Source organism: Canis lupus, chromosome 30 (assembly GCF_048164855.1).
Source record: "Canis lupus baileyi chromosome 30, mCanLup2.hap1, whole genome shotgun sequence".
NCBI lineage: Eukaryota > Metazoa > Chordata > Mammalia > Carnivora > Canidae > Canis > Canis lupus.
This window is the reverse complement of record NC_132867.1, coordinates 38,026,842-38,046,291: the sequence shown is the minus strand read 5'-3', so window position 1 is coordinate 38,046,291 and position 19,450 is coordinate 38,026,842. Positions and strand designations below refer to the sequence as shown.

The window sequence follows — 19,450 nt, the reverse complement described above, 5'->3', positions numbered from 1 at the left end:
GTTACTGACCTCATACACTAGAAGGAAAGCTGTATGCAGCCAATGGTGCATGTATAGCAAATTTGAAGATTTGCATATAGTCACAGACAGACCCTTAGGTGCCCCACCTCCCTTGACCCTTGCCTTCTGCTATTTATTATGTCTTTGTGCAATCCCCTTCCTCTGAGTGTAGCCAGCACCTGTGATGTTCTTTCTACCAACAGAATGTGGCAAAGGTGATCATTGGTCACTCCCATGATTAGGTCATTTAAGACTTGACCTTGCTCACCACCTCGCTTTCACTTTCCTGTCAGCCTTTAGGAGGTAGATGCCATGCTGTGAACTACCCATGGGGAGGACTGCATGACAGGGGACTGTGGGGAGGCCCTGCAAGCTGAGGGCAGCCTCCAGCCAACAGTTGGTCCTCAGTCTTGTAGGTACAAGGAAATGTGTTCTGCCAAAAACTTGAACAAACTTGGAAATGCTTTCTTCTCCCAAAGAACATTTGTATGAGATCTTAGGTCCTGTCAGTCCCTTCATTACAGCTTGGTGAGACCCTGAAGCTGGGAACCCAGCTACCTCCCACCCCAAACTCTCACTAACAAAAACCATGAGACTATGACTCTGCATTGTCCTCAGCCGCTTAAGTTACACAGTGAGAGGTAACTAATACACATATTAAGAAGCCTCAGCTATGTACAGATGTAACTATCTTGTTCCTCCATAACTGAGCTCAGCTTCCATTTAAATTGGTGATTAAAAATTAAAACTGGGGGTGCCTGGGGTGCTCAGTCAGTTAAGCATCTGCCTTTGGCTCAGGTCATGATCCCAGGGTCCTGGGATCGAGCCCCATGTTGTGCTCTCTGCTCAGTGGGGAGTCTCCCTCTCCCTCTCCCTCTCCCTCTCCCTCTCCCTCTTCCTCTCCCTCTCCCTCTCCCTCTCTCTCTCTCTCTCTCTCTCTCTCTCAAATAAATAAATAAATAAATAAATAAATAAATAAATAAATAAAATCTTTAAAAAATTAAAACTCATTCCAAGGAAATTAGCCACTTCCAATTTAGGACTCAGCCTGTTGGGGGTAAGTAGTTATCCAAATGAAGGACTCCTTCCTGCCCCTTCTTTGTGTCTTTGTGGTGACCTAAGTTCTGGGAGAGGAAGTTCAGGACAGGCTAGCAGGGGTGAGGGTTGGCTTCCAGCCCCTGCTACAACCTAGATCTCGGTGAAGCTGCCCCTCATGGTCTTTCGGTGTTCTATGCTGACAGCCAGTGAGTGCTAAGGCCCGTGGTCCCTGCGACAGCCACTATGTTCCCCTGTTCTGACTTGGTGGGCACTCTGGTCCCCCTGGGGGCCTGCCCCTCCCTGGAATGTGCGGGACCTTGAGATTGCCTTGGGACCTATCTGGCTAAATACCTGCATCAACCTTAGGTCATCTATTTAGGATCTGTTTGCAGTGTTTCCAGATTGTTCTTATCGGGATCCTCAAACCCCTGTGCATGATTCTTGCCTCTTTAGAGTTTAAAATTGCCTCCAGGAGTCTTCTCAGACAGCTACAAACAGCTCTGTTCTAATCTCGTTGCCTCCAAAGCACCTTGCTTGTTGAATGCTTACTTTCCTTTGCAAGGAGTGGCCTTTGCATTACATTCTGTTGTCTTCTACAGAAATCAGGCTTATTTTATTCTCTCTGTACTCGGTCCTCCAAGCTTTCCTGCCCAAACTCACAAATCCTTTTGTTTTTCAACAAAGCCCAACTCTTACATATCAAAAATCCCTTGGTTTGTAAAGATATTATCTTTACAGTGAATTTCAAGAACCACTTTTGAAACTCCAAGTAAAAAATTTGGCCTTAAAAAAAAAAAATTGGCCTTTATGCTAGACAGCGTCACCTCCTCCCTTGAAATCTGAGAGACATAAAGTTGCCTGAACACTTGTGGAAAGACAGGAGGAATGGAGAGGACAATATCAAGATAATCATATTATGCCACATATGGCCACGTGTAAGTGTAGAGTGGGAAGATTATGTCCCCCTCAAAATATGTTGAAGTCAAAAAAAATATATATGTTGAAGTCCTAACTCTGGTACCTAAATGTGACCTTATTTCAAAACAGACTCAAATTTAATTGAAGTCATAATCCACTAGAGTGGGCCCTAGTGTAATATGATTGTTCTCCTTAGACACTGACACACAGAGAAACAACCATGTGATGCTGGAGGAAGATTGGGGTGCTGCATCTATAAGCCACAGAACACCAAGGATTACCAAAATCATCAAGAGCAAGCAATAGATTCTCCCTCAGAGCCTTCAGAGGGAACATGGCCCTACCAACACCTTGATTTCAGACTTCTTGCCTCCAGAACTTTGAGAGAATAAATTTCTGTTGATGTAAGCCACCCAGTTGGTGCAACTTATTAGGGCAACCTGAGGACACCAATATAGACAGCTAGACAGGGTCTGGTCACTACCACACAGTGACAGCCTGCTCCACCTCTCTTCTCCACCACCAGACTCCAAATTCCATGAATGTTCAGTTATCATCCTTCAGACTCAAGTAAGTGAACACGCAACAAACATATCCTGATTTAAGTGAGAAAAAGATTCGTTAGCTCAAGTCAAGATTTGGAGAATGGATCCGATCAGCTTTAGGAGAGCCTGGGTACAGGTTCTCAAACACTTAGTATCACCTTGCAACTTTGTCTTTTTCTCCTCTTGTCCCTCATCCTTCAAAGGTCAGCCTTTCCACTTGGGCTATTGATCCCATCCTTTCATTCCTTCTTTACTATTGACTTCCAGTAATTATCCTTTCTTTTTTCTCTGTCCACCTAATCAGTCAACCACATAATCAATTTTAATCCTGAAAACTCATTTGGCATTGGACAGGGTTGCATGGTGATTAGGAGCCAGTCTCCCAGCCAACCGTTAGCTCTGTGTTCTTGGGTGAGTTATTAGCATCTCTGAGCCTCATTTGTAAAATGAAAATAATAAAACTAATCACCTCACAGTGTTGCTTTGAGAATTAAGTTGAAAGGCATTTAGTACATGCACCTCAGTAAGTTAATATGCATTTAAGTGGAGAGTAAGACCTGACAAACAGTAAGTACCATATATGTGTCCCTACTTACAGAAGTAGCTGTATATCATGCAAAGTCCTTTTAAGTTAATAGTAAAACCTTTCAAAGCAAGCCTGCGAGATACACTTATCATTCTCAGAAGTTACACAATGAAGAAAATGAAGCTCAGAGAGATTTGGTATCTTGTCCAAGATCACCATGTTACCAAAAAGTATAGCCAATATTCCAAAATAGGTTTCTCATTTCTGAGTGTGGAAATCTCTCCCTTTATTTGGGTCTTTCTCCTCTGTGTTCCAAAACGCTCAAGTTTCCCTGGCCTAAACATATCTTTCCCTCCTGCTGCTAGATTCTGAATGTCCCCCGTAGGCCCTAAAGCTTCTGTCATCTGTCCCCACTTCTATTTAGTAAGATCTCGTAGAAGTGGCTGACACTCAGCACTCCCATATTCCTGATCCTTGCTTACTTCCCAGCCCTTTACAATCTTGTTTTCTTTCTACATCCTCCCCAAAACACTCTCTTGAAGGTCAGGAAATATCCCTGAGTGTGGCATCAAATGGCCTTCCCAAGGCCCAGCCTTCCTGACCACCTGGAGAGGGGCACCTGTCCCTGACTCTCCTTTGGAATCAGCTCTCACCCATGGTTCACCTGTTGTCTTGGTATGTTTGAGCTGCCATGCAAATGCCACAGATGGAGTGGCTTAAATGACACTTGTTTCTCACAGTTCTGGAGGCAGAAAGTCCCAGACCAAGGGGCCCACAGATTGGATACTTGGTGAGGCCTCCTTTCCTGGCTTCCTTCTTGCTGTGTCCTCTCATGGCCTTTCCTCAGTGAGTAGACACAGGCATGAGGACCTCTGGTTTCCATTCTTAATCTGATAAGGGTGCTAATCCCACCATGGGTTTCCACCCTCATGATCTCATCTAAACCTAATTATCTTCCCAAAACCCCATCTCCAAATATCGTCATATTGGAACTTAGGGATTTGACATATGGATTTGAGGACACACAGATATTTAGTTCATAACACTAGGTTCTGCATCTCTCTTGACCTCCATCTGGGATTTTAGAATGTGATGTGTGCCCTCCTTCCCCACTGGCTCCATAGCCGTCTGCAGTTGGAACTAGAGGATGCCATTGCTTCAAAACAAAGTCACAGGTCATTCGGAAAGAAATAAGAAAGATGTCAAGTTCTTAACATCTGAGAGCGATTTTTTTTTTTTTTTAAGCAATAGCTCCAGGAAAAAAACGAAGTGATTTTAAAAATACTTGCTTTTCCTGAGAGAAAAGTAGTCTTTAAACCAGAAAAGAGATGGGAAAGGAAAATAATTAGATGTGTACAAGATGTCTGAGAAGGAGTCATGAACCCACCCCAGAACTAGCCCCAAGGGGAGAAGGTAGCCTCTGATGTGATGGGGATCAGAGAGTTGAGGAGACGTGGGGGCCCATCTGCATGGAATGCTGAGCCTAAGAGCACAGGGTCAGCTCACAGAACCCCCACTCCTGATTGACTGGAGAGGAAAGGAACCTGAATATTCACTGTGTTTACTGTGAATTAGGGAGATTATGTTTTTGCTACTGGCAGAAAAGGGCCTCCAGGGAGACAAAGTAAGTTATATGACCCATGCATTGATCCACGCAGTTCTGGAAACTGATCCCTGAAAAGCTATGGGTTTTGGTCTGATGCTGGTCCTTAACATCCACAAGGAAGAAGACCGTGAGTGGGGAAGGAAGGATTGGTATCAGATGGGAGAGAGCAAGGACAAGTGGAACCCACATGCTAGAACCTGAATCCATGAGAACATGGGAACCTGTGTGGATCTCTGTTTTGAACACGGCTTCTTTACCTCACTGGTGAGGGGAGGAATACAACCGCAGGGTTATGGGATGATCAAACACATAGCACCTGACACTAGACAGGTAAGACTGGCAGCAGCTTGTTAGTCACGCACCCTCACAGCCAGGGGAGGATGACACGACACACCATGCAGGGCCACGTGAGGGTTACACTCAAGAACAGAGTGAACAACCAGGGCTGTGTGAGCAGGCTTTGTAGGATCAGGAGGACATGGTTGGCTTGTTTGAGTAATTCTGCAGGCTGGCAGGGAACTAAATCCTGCTGCCAGCAATGAGCAGGCTCTCTGCCTGGTCCCCATGATAAAGAGAGTGGTTTAGCTAGGGGACCTTATCCACAGGAGCACAATGGGGAGGCAGGTTTGCAGTTACGCCATTGGAGGCCCTCCTGTGTTTTCCCAGGGGTGAGAGATAGGCCCTGTCCCTGTCTGTAACAGGTGGCAGGGTATCCTGCAGAAAAAGGTGGCACTTTTTGTGATGGAGCCAAGCCCACTCCCATCTAGGAGCTGGAAAAGCAGAGTGGACATTCAGTGGAAGCCACCTCAGCTAAGCCAGCAGATAAGGACAATGTAAACAAGTGGTGCCTGGATATTTTACTGACCTCCCAAAGGCTGAAATAACATGGTTGTTGCTTCTTCTTTACCTTCAAAATTTCATGGAAATGCCCCATGGCCCAGTTTAACTTGACTGTACACATGGAGCTGGATCCTGGGAAACAGCTGCCACTTGGCCATGTCAGAGTGGTGAAGCCACCATACAACCCCCGCCTTTCCCCCAGGTCCAGAGCAAGTCCCATGTCCTACAGGGGAAGGCTCTCCTAATTATCTCAGCTGAAAATGATCCCTTCCTCCTGGGAACCTTATCTTTAACACCTTATCCTTCCCCAATAGTGCTCCTGATTCTGTGCTACACAACTATTTGAAATTATTTTGCACCTCCCCTGATGATAATTAAGCCACTGCCTGCAACCTCTTGCCATGTGTCACCCCTAAACCTCCTCTAGTGCCCCAGAAAGCAAGCATCATCATCCCCATTTTGTAGGTGAGCAACCACAATTCAGGGAAGGTGAGAAACTTGCCTAAGGCGGTGACGTAGGAAGGAGCAGCAGGGTGAGTGTTGTAGCCAGACTTCTCGGATTCTACCCTGGGCTCCTTCCCCAGTTCCCAGCTCCCTGAGCCAAGGGACTGAGCTTTATCTGGGTGACTTTCATAGCAACTAGTTCTGCAGCTTGGATAGGATCAGAATGCCCTTAGGATCTATTCAAATCCTCTTCCTGGCTGCAAAGCCCAGCATCTCTTTTCATAGGACCCAGAACTACAAATGGCAAAACCTCAAATAGGACCCCTCCTGATTTACATGGCCTCACACTATTCTGATGACCCTTGCCACAGGCTGAGTCTGGGCCACCTGACCAAACCTCAGGCTCCTGGTGCCTTGTTCTGCAAACTCATTCCCTTGTTAGATGCCCACATGGCCCAGGGGAAGGTGCTACTAGTCCCAGTTCAGTGTGAGAAAACCAAGGCTTGCAGATAGTCACTTGGTCAAGGTCAGAGACTATAAAGAGTGGAAGGTGGGGTTTCAGGCAGCCAGACACCTCAACCCCCTCAGAGTTGTTCTTTCTCCTAACCACCATTACAGGTGGAGGGCTTCACTCCATGCTGCACAATGAGAGTGCCCATGCCCACCAATTCCAATGTTCCTGTCCTCCCCCTTCTCTCCTCTGGACACCTCCGCCCCCACCTTCAGTGCTATTAGCGCTGTCCACACCAACCTCCTATCACTGTGGTCTCTTCCTACGTGCCCAGCCCCCACCCCCCTGTGGGAGCCCATTTTTCACAAAAACAAGAGGTTCTCACTCTCTCCATGGGGTGTTCCTCCCAAATTCACAATGGAAGCCAGTCTCTTCCTCATACTTGTGGAAAACCTATCCTCCTGAGACAAAAATATCATCAAAATAGTTCCTCTCCTTACATTTTTTGGTGACTTCCCATTATCCCTGGACACCATCTCTGATTGGACACATTCACTGCCTACCTAGCGTCAGTGACTCCAGACCCCTCCATGCCCCTCCAAACCTCAGGGCCTCTGCTCAAGCTCTCCCTGTCAAGGGAAACATTTTGTTATGTCCACCTCTCACCCAGCCTTCAGAATTCCTTGCAGGTGTCTCCCTCAGAGCCCACATCTGGGCAGATGCTCCCAAATATCCCAGGAATCCTCCATCAAGGTCGGGATCACTCTGATCTCTCATGGTGCACATATTTGTCTACTCCTTTCAGACTGTGAGCTTCTAGGACCAAGGGACTCATCATTTCCTCTTGATATCCCAAGTGGCCTAGACTGACACCTGAAGCATAGTAGGATCTCAGCAAAAATTTGTGGAATAAAAATAACAATAAAACAGTTATTGTGGATTGAGTCCCTCTTGTGTGCCAGGCACCTAGAAAGCCCTTCCTAGGCATTACTTCCTGTGATCCTCCTGACAACCCTATGAGACAGGAATCTTTGATTTACAGATATTGAAACAGAGGTGTGGAAAGTTGCTGCAACTTCTCTAACACCGCTGACAAGTGGCAGAGGGCAGGAGGTGTGACTGCACAGCTTGGATTCTGGCCACGATACCAGTTGCTGAGCTGACATGCAGGGGCTGGAGCAGGCTGCCAGGACCTGCTCCAGATGGGAAGCTAGGCAATAAGATCCATTGCAAAGTCAGGGTTAACTCACCTAAAACAAGCTCCTCAAAGGCTCTTTGAAGACAGCAGGGTGTTATTTACCGAGGGATCATTTTCAGGATTTGAGTGATAGAAATTAGCCAGCAAGACTTAAGTCTGTTTATGAACTCAAGGGGGTCTCTTCAACCTTGAAGAGGGTCAATAACTTAATGCACAAGGAAAAGCAGTGCACAGTTAATCAAAAGGATATTCATACCCATTTTACTGAGGGAGGAATATATGATCAAAGATTTCACAGAAATGGGGCTGATGCACTACAGAGACGCCACTCCGCTCCTCACTTTGCAGAGATGCAGTGCTTCTTGGGGTGACAGGTCCCTTTGCAGAAGAGATTATTCTGTGGGCACAGCCTTGCCAATAAAGTATTTCACGTGGCTATTGTTCTCAGTTGTCAAGGCTTATCATTAGAATGAAAGCAAATCTGACACTGCAAGCAGTTTAAAGACCCTCCCCTAAGAGGAAAATTCTCTCAAAGCAGTAAGCAATGGCTATTTTTAATTAAAGTTTCTCTGCTAATGTTTCATGACTTTCAAGTAACTATTCAAGTTGATATTTTCAGCCAAAGGATGCACTTAAGTTGAGACTCAAATGAGCAATTTGTGAAAGATTAAGATTTTCTTTGTTTAAATGCCTCCGGTTTAATGAGTTCTTTTTAAATGGTATTACTTTTTTCCCCCCTTTTTACCTTGGGCCTTGGATGGCTTAAGCTCTTCTAACAGCTGGCATGCCTTCAGTTTCCTTTTCTAACGACTGGGTACTCTCTGTGCTCTGCATTCAAGGCAACACAATTAGTCTCCACACCAGATTCACCACAAAGGCAGGGCTCATGGCATCTGGAGTACAATGAGAGGTCACGGGGATACTACATTCCGGTCTCCCTACAAACTCAAGTGAGGAGTAAGTTTAAGTTCATAAATGTCAATCAGAATGCTTTTGTGGAAACATTTTGAAACACGCTCAGAAAAACTCAGCAATAATAAAAAAGAATCCAATTAATGGTACATGGGAAAATATTGTGCATACAAATGCCAGGGTTTTGTTTGTTTGTTTGTTTGTTCGTTTAGTCAGGTTTTCTTATCATCAGCATCAATATTTTGATGTGTGCATCAGATGGAGCAACACAACTTTTTGATTTCTTGTGCAAATGTGAGTCACCATAAGAGGGCACAAAACATAAACAACAGCAGTCTTTTTCCCCTCACCCACTCTTGGGCTGCTGCAGGCTGGGGAACCTTTGATAAGTCAGCACCCCAGCACCCATATCCCCTCTGCATGTATGCAAAGATATCAATGGCAGAAATTGTATGAAGACATTGTGAGATCAGATGAGTTGGCCAAAGATGACTTGACCCACCATTAATAAGCAATCATAGAGATGGGAAATCCATGTCTAGCTGATCCCAATTTTTGCCTTTGTCTGTCCCAAAACCAGAGTGGATTATAGAACTCAGCCACTTAAATCATGAGGAGAAAACTAGAGCCATTCCTGGGAAGGAGCAGTCAGGACCTTGTGCGGAACTTTGGGGGATTTATGCCTCTTCCAGTTTCTTCAAGGGACCTCTACCTTAGCACAAATGGTGGTGGGCGTTTAATTCATGAAAACTCTATATTTTAAAGTCAGTATCTTAAGCCATAATTCCTGGCTAGATGAAGGCCTTGCTGCCATTTTTATATCAGCCAGACTACACGTATTTGCCCATCCAATGTAGTTCAGTGAAGGGCCAGAAAGAGGAGCAGGGTCACCACAGAGCTGAATGTAGGGAAGTAGCAGCAAGAATGGGATGGAGGTGAAGTCACTCACGTTCCCCCAATGCTTAGGGGAGACTACGTTTGTGCTTAGTAACAAGAAAGGGATTGTTCTTATGACTACATAGGGTTTTATACACATATCAGAGCTGACATTTCCTGCTTATTAATATATAAATGTAAATATACATTTTCCATACTATGGTGTTGGTTCCTCTCAACCATACCCTTGGATTTCTCTATAAGGTACTGATGAGAGAGCCTTTTCCAGGGAGATTAAGGAGTTGTAGAACAAAACATCCAGCTATGATTTGCAGGTTCTGGATCTCAGAATACATGGGCCAGGGAATCTCCTCTTGTGCATTTGAATGGGGCCTCACTTTGGTTCAATCTGCCAAAGGTCATTCATTTATCAATAGAATGATAAGAAGGTGATGGGAGGATCCATCCATCATGGGTCTCTTCAAGGCCATTAGAGTTGTCCATAAAAAGGAGTTAAAGGAATTACGTGAGTAATCCAAGCTTCCAAAACTAGTGCAGGCTGCCTTTTTGGGTCAATCAAGAAATATTTTTAAGGTACCTACTAAACGTCTAGCATTTTTTAGTCAATTAAAAAGAGAGTGTAAGTCTCAGAAGATGTGATTCTCATCTTCAAATAATTCACCATCGTGTGAGGGAAAAAAGACAAATATACTTGATAGATAAAATAAGATGAAAACAGATTAAACCAGGTGCCAAATTAAGTATCCAGGAGGAAAGACCATAAAGGTCAGGCTAATCATGGGAAGTTTCAAGAGGTTGTTATTTCTGTCTCAGTAGGAGGACAGGTAGAAAGTGTGTAAAGATACACAAATGTGTGGGATGTTCTCTCATCTTTACCTTGAGGACATCAACCCTCTCAGTCTTATTGGGATATCTGTGAGAAGCAATTTTAGGTAGATAGCATATTTCTATTCAAGGCTGATGATGGACACAAAAACCATGTAGTTCACATGAGAATGACTATCCGCAACCAGTCAGGAGATTCACCTGGAAGCCTCCATCTCTTTCTTGAGCAGCCTGCTGGCTTCACCATCCCAACTCTACCCACTGCTCCCTCATAGGCTTTCCTCAGGGTGAGAAGATGAGTCCATGAGCTCTTTCATGAGCACAGCTACTGTGTCACCTCCTCTCACTCTTCCCAACTCAAGCAGAACATCACCATTCCTCTATGATGACCATGGAGGACTGTTCAAGATGGGGCACTTGGAGCAATCTGAACCTGTACCATCTGATGTTGCAAGAATCCAGGAGTTCCCTGAGGGTTGAGCAAACACCTCAACATTATAATGACTTGTGGAGATCTAATCAAGAGAGGATCTGCCCCTGGAGCAGTGACAGTCTGAGGATGAAACTTCCTGAAGTAGGGGCTGAAGAGAGAGAGAGATCCATAGGGTCCTCCAAAGAACCACCTGAGGACACCTGAGTGTCTACCCCATGAGAGCCCAAGCATTTGAATTCTCAGATGAAGAAGAACACAAAAGGTCATCAGTGTCAGCCAGAGAGGCAACAATAGCCGGCAGAACAGACTGCCCTTTCGCCTACTCAAACCAGGAGAATTTTGCCTTTTTCTCCCAACCTCTTGCCCATCCTCAGAGAATCCGGTGCCTAGAGGTGAAAGAGGGAGGAGGAGGAAGATGAAGGGGAGGAATGTGAGGAGGATGTGTGACCTGCTTTGTGGGGAGAAGAGAGGCATAAATACATCTTGAGAGCAATGTCTGCAAAGGAACAACACTGAGCCTTGAGACTGTTCTAAGAACCAAAGGGGCTGACACAGACGTGCAAATTGTATTCAGAGAGCTGTGCTTGGAGAAAAGGAGAGTTCAGAAGGTGCCTAATGGGAAAAATAAAACTACAGGTTTCCTGTTCATCATCCCAACACACTGACACTTCACAAGAGACCAATTCCACTGCAAATGTGAGCAAATGGATGTGTTCACATTTCAGAAAGTTAGAATTTTGAATTTGTAGATAAACCTATGGCTCAAACTTAGTCAATATTATCACAGGTGGGTCTTATCATGGAATAAGACAGAACAAGTAACGAGTCACTGGCTTGGTAATAAGAGCCTAAGATACATAATTCATAATGCTATCTTCTTCCCCTTCCCCTGTTGTGTCTCTAAGTTCCAAAATGACCCAAGTCTACGGCCATACCACCCTGAACGCACCCGATCTAGTCTAAAATGACCCAAAAAGGGTTATTTTCTTTCATTCACAGCAACCTCAATTTCAGTTGAGAGAAAATTCTCAAACAATGGTCGTTTTGGTGAACATGGCTTTTACCTTACAAAGACATTAAATATATATGCAAAAATCTGTATTTATATAAATAAGAATCCTCTAAACTCAACCACTAGCTACAAGGCAGGTTTCAGGACTTGCCATTTTAGTTACTTTAATCATGGGAGAATTACTTGAATGGGGGAATCATTATGGCCCACATATTCAAAAGGTCCCAATTACCTGTAGAAAAAAAAGTTCACCAAAAAAAAAAGTGATGATCTATATAATTTTTTCAGTTATATTTCATTTTTTATGACTAAGTTGCAATTTACTCCATAATGCTTTGGCACCTTGGCATTAAAACATTAATGAGTATGCTCAAAGGTTCACTGTGAGAAGTACCTATAGTGTCATTCACATTAGACCCCAATAAGCTGCTCTAAGGTCCTGTTATTTATTTTTGACATACAGCAAGGCCTTTCTTTGTTTTGTTTTGTTTTGTTTTGTTTTGTTTTCAGCAAAGCCTTTCTTGTGTGAGTTTCCTTCTCATGTGTGAGCTCCCCTTCACAACAAGGGAAGCAAATCAGAGGGAGTCCAATTGCTTTGCCCAAGGTCACAAAGCAGGTACTTCAAAGGATGAAATGGATATGTTCTTGGTGGTCTTGCCAGGTTAGCATCTACACGGAGGACTTCTTAACACAGTGAGGTCATGAGGGGCCATCACCCTTACTTCTCCAATGTAAAGAGCATAGAGAAACTCTGCAGCCTGGCCTTGGGCTGTGACTCTGGACAATAGACAGTCACTTCCTGAAAATGGTAGATGTGAAGCACCATGCAAGTTATTCTGTTTTTTCTGTATAAAATTTCCCAACTCCCAATGAAAGCTAAAGTATGTTGGTAACAAAACATCAGTGCTTTTTGCTTGACTGTTTAACTTGAGTGCTGGTCCTGCCCATGCTCTCTCATCACACACAGAAGCACAGGGAATCTGTTTACACCACTGCCATAATACATGGCCATGGATCTAAGTGGGTCCGGACCAAGGAAGTTAGCGTTACCAGATCTGATGGCAACAGTAAGATAAATCAGCTTGAAGGTGTCTTTTGGGCAGCTAGCCTGATCCCTAAAAACCAAAGATTGTTGCAAATTTTATTTTCTTATCCCCCTATCAATGAAGACAAGTGGTCACTGCAAACCTAACTTCAATATCCCAAGGTGGATCATTTTCAATATATCCTAGAACTTAACATTCTTCGGATAAAGTTTCTGAAAACCAAGCAGACAGATGAGCACGTGCGAGCATGGCCTGGGTTGAATGGCTACTTCCAAAAAGAGACATTGAGGTCACAACCCCCATACCTGTGAAGGTCACCTCATTTGGACATAGGGTCTCTGCAGATGTGATCAAGGCAACATGAGGTCATACTGGATGGTGGGGGGCAGGTGGGCAATGACTGGTGTCCTTACAAGGAAAGCAGAATTTAAACACGGGGAGAGCACCATGTAATGACAGAGGCAGAGATGGGGAGTGACACAGGTACAAACCAAGCAATGCCAAAGAGCAACGACCAGCATCAGGAGCTAGGAAGAGGCAAAAGGAGTGGCCCATCCCTGCCCTGAGAGTCTCAGAGGGAGAAGAGCCCCTTCAGGACCTTGATCTCAAGCTTCCGGCCTCCAGAACTGGGGCAGAATCACTATCTGTTGTTTAAACCACCCAGCTTGTAGTACATTGTGTCAGCAGCCCAAGGAAACTAACACAGCATTACGTAGGTTCTAGGTTATTTTCTGTTCATTTTTTTTAAACTTTGCTCATTAAAAAGCACATATTTAAGAGGTTTGCAGACCTCACTGTCATATCTGTGTCTCACTTGCAGAAGCTCATAAGTAGGAAAACCGCCATCCCATGAGCCTCTCCCAGCAGCTCCATGACTTGTCTTCTTTAGTTCAAGGCTACAGTGGGTCTTATCTGGAATGAGAAACGACCTCCAGACCCACCATGCCCGCTGCACATCTAGATCTTGGATACAAGGCATCCCTGGAATCAACTTGTTCAACAGCAGGGCCAATCCCAAAATGTCAAGGTTTTGAAAACCCAGTGTGTGTGTGCTCCAGGGCAGCAATGGATAATATAAAGCACACCAAGTGAAATTCCTTGAAGGCCTCATGCAAGACAGGCAGAGAAAACACGGACACGCTGAAATTGCAGTGACAGGTGTCTCCAAATTTGGTCAACCTAGACAGAGTAGGGCTAAAAGTTGGAACACAGGGCCAAGAGTCAGAAATGTTGGCATCCCTCTTTCTAGATCGTCACTGCTCTGCAGAGCATCTGCCCATGAACCAGCCGATCCAGGCCCCCGGAGCCCCAATATACCTACACCTGATTTCCCAGTACATCAGATTACCACATTATCGTGAAATCACATGAGAAGCAAGGAGTCACATTACATCTAGCAAATAATAATAACTTGAGCTCCTCAGAACCGGGAGAAGAGAAGCATATTCTGAATATTTGGTTTTTTAAAATCCCACGCCTGTATTTCAAGCGAACAGATGCTGGAGAGAATAACGATTCTGGAGATGACATTGACTCTGAGCAGTCACCCTGTGATAATTGTTATTAATAGACAGGCTTGATCTCCAAACCTGTAACATCCTGCACACGGGCCAGATCCTGGCCTGCTGCGTACATCTGAGCATCCCAAAACTGCATCCAGAAGGCCAAGCACTTGTAGCACTCTGGCCAGACAAGCAAAAATAAAGCAAATAAAGCACAACCTCTCTGAGACGACCTCAAAACTCAAAGTACAGCTGTCCTGTAAAAACCAGTGAGCAGCAGCTGATTGCATTGAGGATTCCTGATTACAGGAGGCCAAAGGGGTTCCAAGCACAGACGTGAATGTAAATGGCCCACACTGGAGAAGGAAGAGCTGGCTAAAGGAAGACCCTTTTGGGCTAATTCCAAATCGTCTGAGATGAGCACAGAAACCAGAACAACAGTTAAATGTTGTTGTGTGTTGAATTGTGGGCTCTCCCAAAAAGACATGTGTGAGTCCTAGTCCCCAGTACCTCAGGATGAACCTTACTAGGAGATTGGGTCTGCGGAGAGAAAATTGAGTTAAATGAGGCCACTATGGTAACCCTAATCCAATCTGATGGTGTCCTTGCAGAAGGGGATATTTGGACACAGAGACTCATAGAGGAAAGAGGATGTGACAAAAAGCCATCTGCAAGCCAAGGCGTGAAGCCTGGAGCAGATCCTCCCTCACAGCCTCCTGGCCCCCTCAAATTGTGAGACCAGAAAAGTTGGTGGTACTTTGCTACAGTGGCCCCAGGAAGCTGATATAAATGGTCATCTCCAAAACCCTCCAATGCTTCTATTAACCAGAATGATTTTTCCATCTTATGTTTTTAGGGGGAAAATATATATGAAAACACATCAGTAGCCTTGATTCACCCTTTATTTTTACCCATAAGGCTTGTTCTACCCAGCACTGTTCTAAACACTTTATGAAAATTAAGCCATGCATTCCCCAGGACTCCTCTGTGAGGCAGGATCACTGTCATCACCTGTAGTGTGTGAATGAGGAAACCAAATCGTAGAGGGGGAAGGAGCGCGCCCAGAGACAAGGACACGGCATGTACACACAAGAGCGGGGCCAGCGTCAATGCCCTTGACCAATGTGTGACCCTGCCTGTCCTAAACTCCCCTCCTTCTGGCAATCGACACACCACCCTCTGATGGCTCTAGTCCTGCCCTGCACAGGTTCCAACATTCAGCTTGAGGGTTTGGGGAAATATAAGACCTCATGTCACTCAAACAAAAGCCCCCCGCCCCCCCGCCCCCCCGCTGGGCAAAAGCGCATTTAATCCAATCAAATAGTGCAGTTAAATTGACTGCATCTGGTTTCAAAATGAAATTATTGCCACCAGTATCCAACGCTGGGCAGCCCTTAACTTTGACCCTTTTCCCCAGCATAGTGGGCTGGCAACGTCACAGTAGGGCAGGAGCTTGACACCCTGGCTCTCTCCTTTCCTACTCAACAAAGTACAGAGTGGGCTGAGAACTAGAAACAGCTTCTGTTGGGATGCAGAACCGGGCTGCACCCCTGCCAGTGCTCACCCCTGAATGCCACCTCTTACCTGCTCGGGTGGTCTGGGGCTCCCCAGTGGGCTGCAGCTGGTTGAGGCCACTCTACAGGCTGGGGAGGTGCTCCTCATGTGGCAAAATAAAATACACATGTCGAAATTGTTTTCCCTTCCCTCTAGATAAATTACAGAAAGGGATGTGTTCAGCACCCTGGGGAGTCAGGGGTTTAGAATCTGGGCTTCCTGGATTAACTGTGAAATGTTAACTGACTCACCCACCATAAGCATTCCTACTTGACACTTATCTGGGAACATGAGCGCGCATATAACAAGGCGTTCGGGGGTTTCCATTCATTAAAATTAATTTCACTGCTAAAATTAAAATGTGGTTGCAGATGGAAAGTAAAACTGTTTGTTGAACAGGCAGGCTGTAAGATTGTGGAAGCATGGACTACAGGAGAAGTGAGACAAGAGGGCAGAGAGGGTTTGGATGGGGTGTGGGACCCCAGGTCAGGGCTGCCCCTCCCCAGGAGTGTCTGTGGCCATGGGGCAAAGCAGGTGGTCTCTGCTCAAGGTGAAGTCCGTTCCCATCAAAAACCCAACTCCTCTCAACTGACATTTGGTAGAGGGTTTATAAACCCTTGAAAATGGTCAAGTTCAGTGATTCTCAGACTTAGTAGATCAGAATCACCTGGAGGGCTTAAACACATACACACACACACACACACACACACACACACACACACACACACACACATTTCTGAATCCAGAGCAACTGGTTCAGAATATCTAGGGTAGGCCCCGAGACCCTGCATTGCTAACAAGAGCTGATGTGGAAACTGCTTACCCATGCACTCCATGCTCATAATGCCTTGAGAACCACTGGTTTGGATAGTAGTGGCAGAGGGAGGAAATAGGAATGGTGTCCCCTTGGGAGCAGGTCAAGGACACCTGTGAAGACACCCAAGGGCAGTGTGCATAGAATAGAGGCAGATTCCATTTTTCGCTTCTCTGCAGGCAGCTCCTCCACACACATGGTGAGCCTGGTCTTTCTGGAAACCCCCTCCTGCTACTGTTCAACTGATGCTCAGTGCATTTACTGGCTGCACCGCTGGGGCACATGTCCTAACCTCCCTGAGCCTTGCATTCCTCAACTAACAAAAGTGAACTAATACATGTTAAATGCTTGGCTTAGCGCCTGGCACGTAGGAAAGTGCAATAAATGTTAGAATCGGTATTATGATGACTGATTACTAATAATAAAGAATTATAAAATGTATCAGCTGCCACAGCTACAGGTGCCCCTCACCAGCCTTTGACCTTCAGGCCATCACATGCTCTACTGAAAAAGCAGACACTCCTCCAGAGACCAAGGGACCAACCTCTGTCTGCTTCACAGAGTTCTGCCCTTTAAAGAAGTTTCCAGGACTTATTTCATTACAGAAGCTGGAAAGCCCGTTTTGGCCCAGGGACCATGAGGCCACCACCAAGAATCTCTATCTACCCTCTTACATCACTTATATACAGGGTCAGTGAGGATTCTAAGACTTACTCGAGCAGGAAATGGAAGAAAATATATGAAATTGTAAATATGACAATATTTACAATCCCTTTTCCCCTCTCTACTTGCTATGGATTGAGTTGTGTGCCTCTGTTGAAGGGCTAGCCCCCTAGAACCTCACAATGTGACCTTATTTGGAAATAGGGTCATTGAGGATATAATTAGTTAAAATGAGGTCACACCAGAGTAAAATGACCCCAATCCAATATGACTGGTGTCCTTATAAAGGGGGGAATTTGGACACTGACAGGTACTCAGGGACACCGCCATGTGAAGATGAAGTAAGAGGTCCAGGTATTGCTTCTACAAGCCCAGGAGTGCCAAAGGCTACCTGCAAACCTCCAGAAGCTATGGGAGAGGCCTGGAGCTGATTTTTCTCCACAGCCCTCAGAGGGAGCTGACCTGCAGAAATTCCAATTTCAGACTCTGGTTTCCAGGACTGTGAGATGGTACTTCTGTGAGACTCTGTGACAGCCACCCCAGGAAGCAAATGCATTTACTAAACAGGAGCAGTTCTTTGCTTTTCTCACTCGTGCTGTGTCCCTGAAGGAGGTGATGGGCAGAGGAGAAATTCAGGAGACAAGAAAAGACCAGATGTCTCTACCTGGCAAAAATGGGGAACACCTGAAAGAGGCTGGAAGAACAAGGATGAGAGAGACCAACAAGGAGGAGGAAAGGGATGTGGGGTGTCCCAGGAGAGGAGCCAATGAGGAAGAGAAGGAGGCATTTAAAGAGAACATGAAGGAAGTTGTGTTGGGTGATGTGTGACATGCGTCCTTCTTGTCCTCCCAAGAAACCTTCAGCAAACACGCTGATCTTCCACACTTGCCACATTAGGACTGCATGCCCTTGAGAGTGTGCATAAGCTTGTGAGGGTGTGTGGATAGCAGTGTGAGGCCAGTTCTGCAGCCTGTGCCAGAGCACAGTGACATGAGCCTTGGCAATTCCCAGTTGAGTGTTTGTGCAGCTCCTCACGGGCTGGGCCCTTGTCCAGGTGCAAGAGCTACACATGTCGATGCCTTAGATTAGAGCACTGGTCAAAGGATGGAGCTGATTTTTAGCAACAGAATGTTTGCATTTGGGTATATTTGTCTGAGGCCCCACATGCCTCTAGATCCAGGGTTTGGAGCTAAGAAATCCAGGCTAGAGAGTTTGAGCCTCAACAATGTGGAGATAGCATTTGAAGCCATAGGGGTGGATGGAACCATCCTGAAGAAAAACATGAAGTGAGGAGGGAAGAAGTAATGTTTTCATAGGCAACCAGAAAAGAGGGATCTGAGGGCAAAAGACAGAATGGTAGATGAGGTATGAGGGGAACCAAAGTCTAGCCTCCAATAGCTATGGGGAGCTTCCATAGGAGCAAGAAGATTCCAGCAAATGGACTGAGAGGAAATGGAGGGGACTATCCATGGGGTACAGCACCCCAGGGACCACTGGAGAACCTGACTCAGTTGATGGAAGACCAAGAAGCCAGATGGCAGTGGGCTGAGACACAGGTATGATGTGACCCCAATACTGCAGGTATGCTAGGTGTGCACTTCCTATCTCAATGAAAACTATGTCATTTTTGGGGGAAAAATAGCATGAAATTGGATCCTGACCCATGTTTCAAAATCTCCATAGATGATTTGGCAACTTGTTATGGCTCTGAGTTTCTACTGTGACCTTCTGTGTCTGGGGTAAGAGGCCCCTCCCACCTAGTCCTCTTCATCCTATGGCTCTTCTCATGGTTAAAGGGAGAGTCTGTGCTACAGTGGCATCAAGAAACACAGGCTACTGCTGAAGGGAGTTTGGATGAGATGAGAGGGAGAGAAATTTGCTACAGAGTGATGGACATCAGGAAAGGGATTTTTTTTAAAGGTCCAGGAGTCTTGAAGTTTCAAACAGAACCTTGGAAAATATCCAAGAGAATGAGGGAAAGATTGAGGGTGGGCTGAGAGCAGAGGCAGCACAGGACATCCATAGAATGGGCCACACCACAACTCCCAACACAGGCTGGGAATATCAATCCTTTGTCTGATGGCTGCTGGGACCATGGTGAGTCTATCTGCCATATCTAGAGAGATTAACCAACTATAGAATGTAAAGGACACTGTGTGCCGCCGATCCCCCTTGAGAACTAAAGCCATGGCTCACAGCTGAGATACTCTCCAGGATTGGCCGTAG

The 19,450-nt window shown here is 45.5% G+C and overlaps 1 long non-coding RNA gene across 2 annotated transcripts in view; it reads right to left on the bottom strand.

Annotated features, from left to right (window-relative positions):
- The window catches only part of LOC140621701 (uncharacterized), a 34,156-nt gene extending 17,895 nt beyond the window's left edge, over positions 1-16,261 (bottom strand). The window contains exons 1-2 of one of the 2 annotated variants that reach the window (XR_012021470.1): positions 15,778-16,261; positions 8,312-8,459 (exon numbers count right to left, since the gene is read on the bottom strand). This is a non-coding gene — a long non-coding RNA (uncharacterized lncRNA). The remainder of the gene's footprint in view (positions 1-8,311; positions 8,460-15,777) is intronic. The other variant, XR_012021469.1, reaches the window with a different exon arrangement.
- Positions 16,262-19,450: the final 3,189 nt, after the last annotated feature.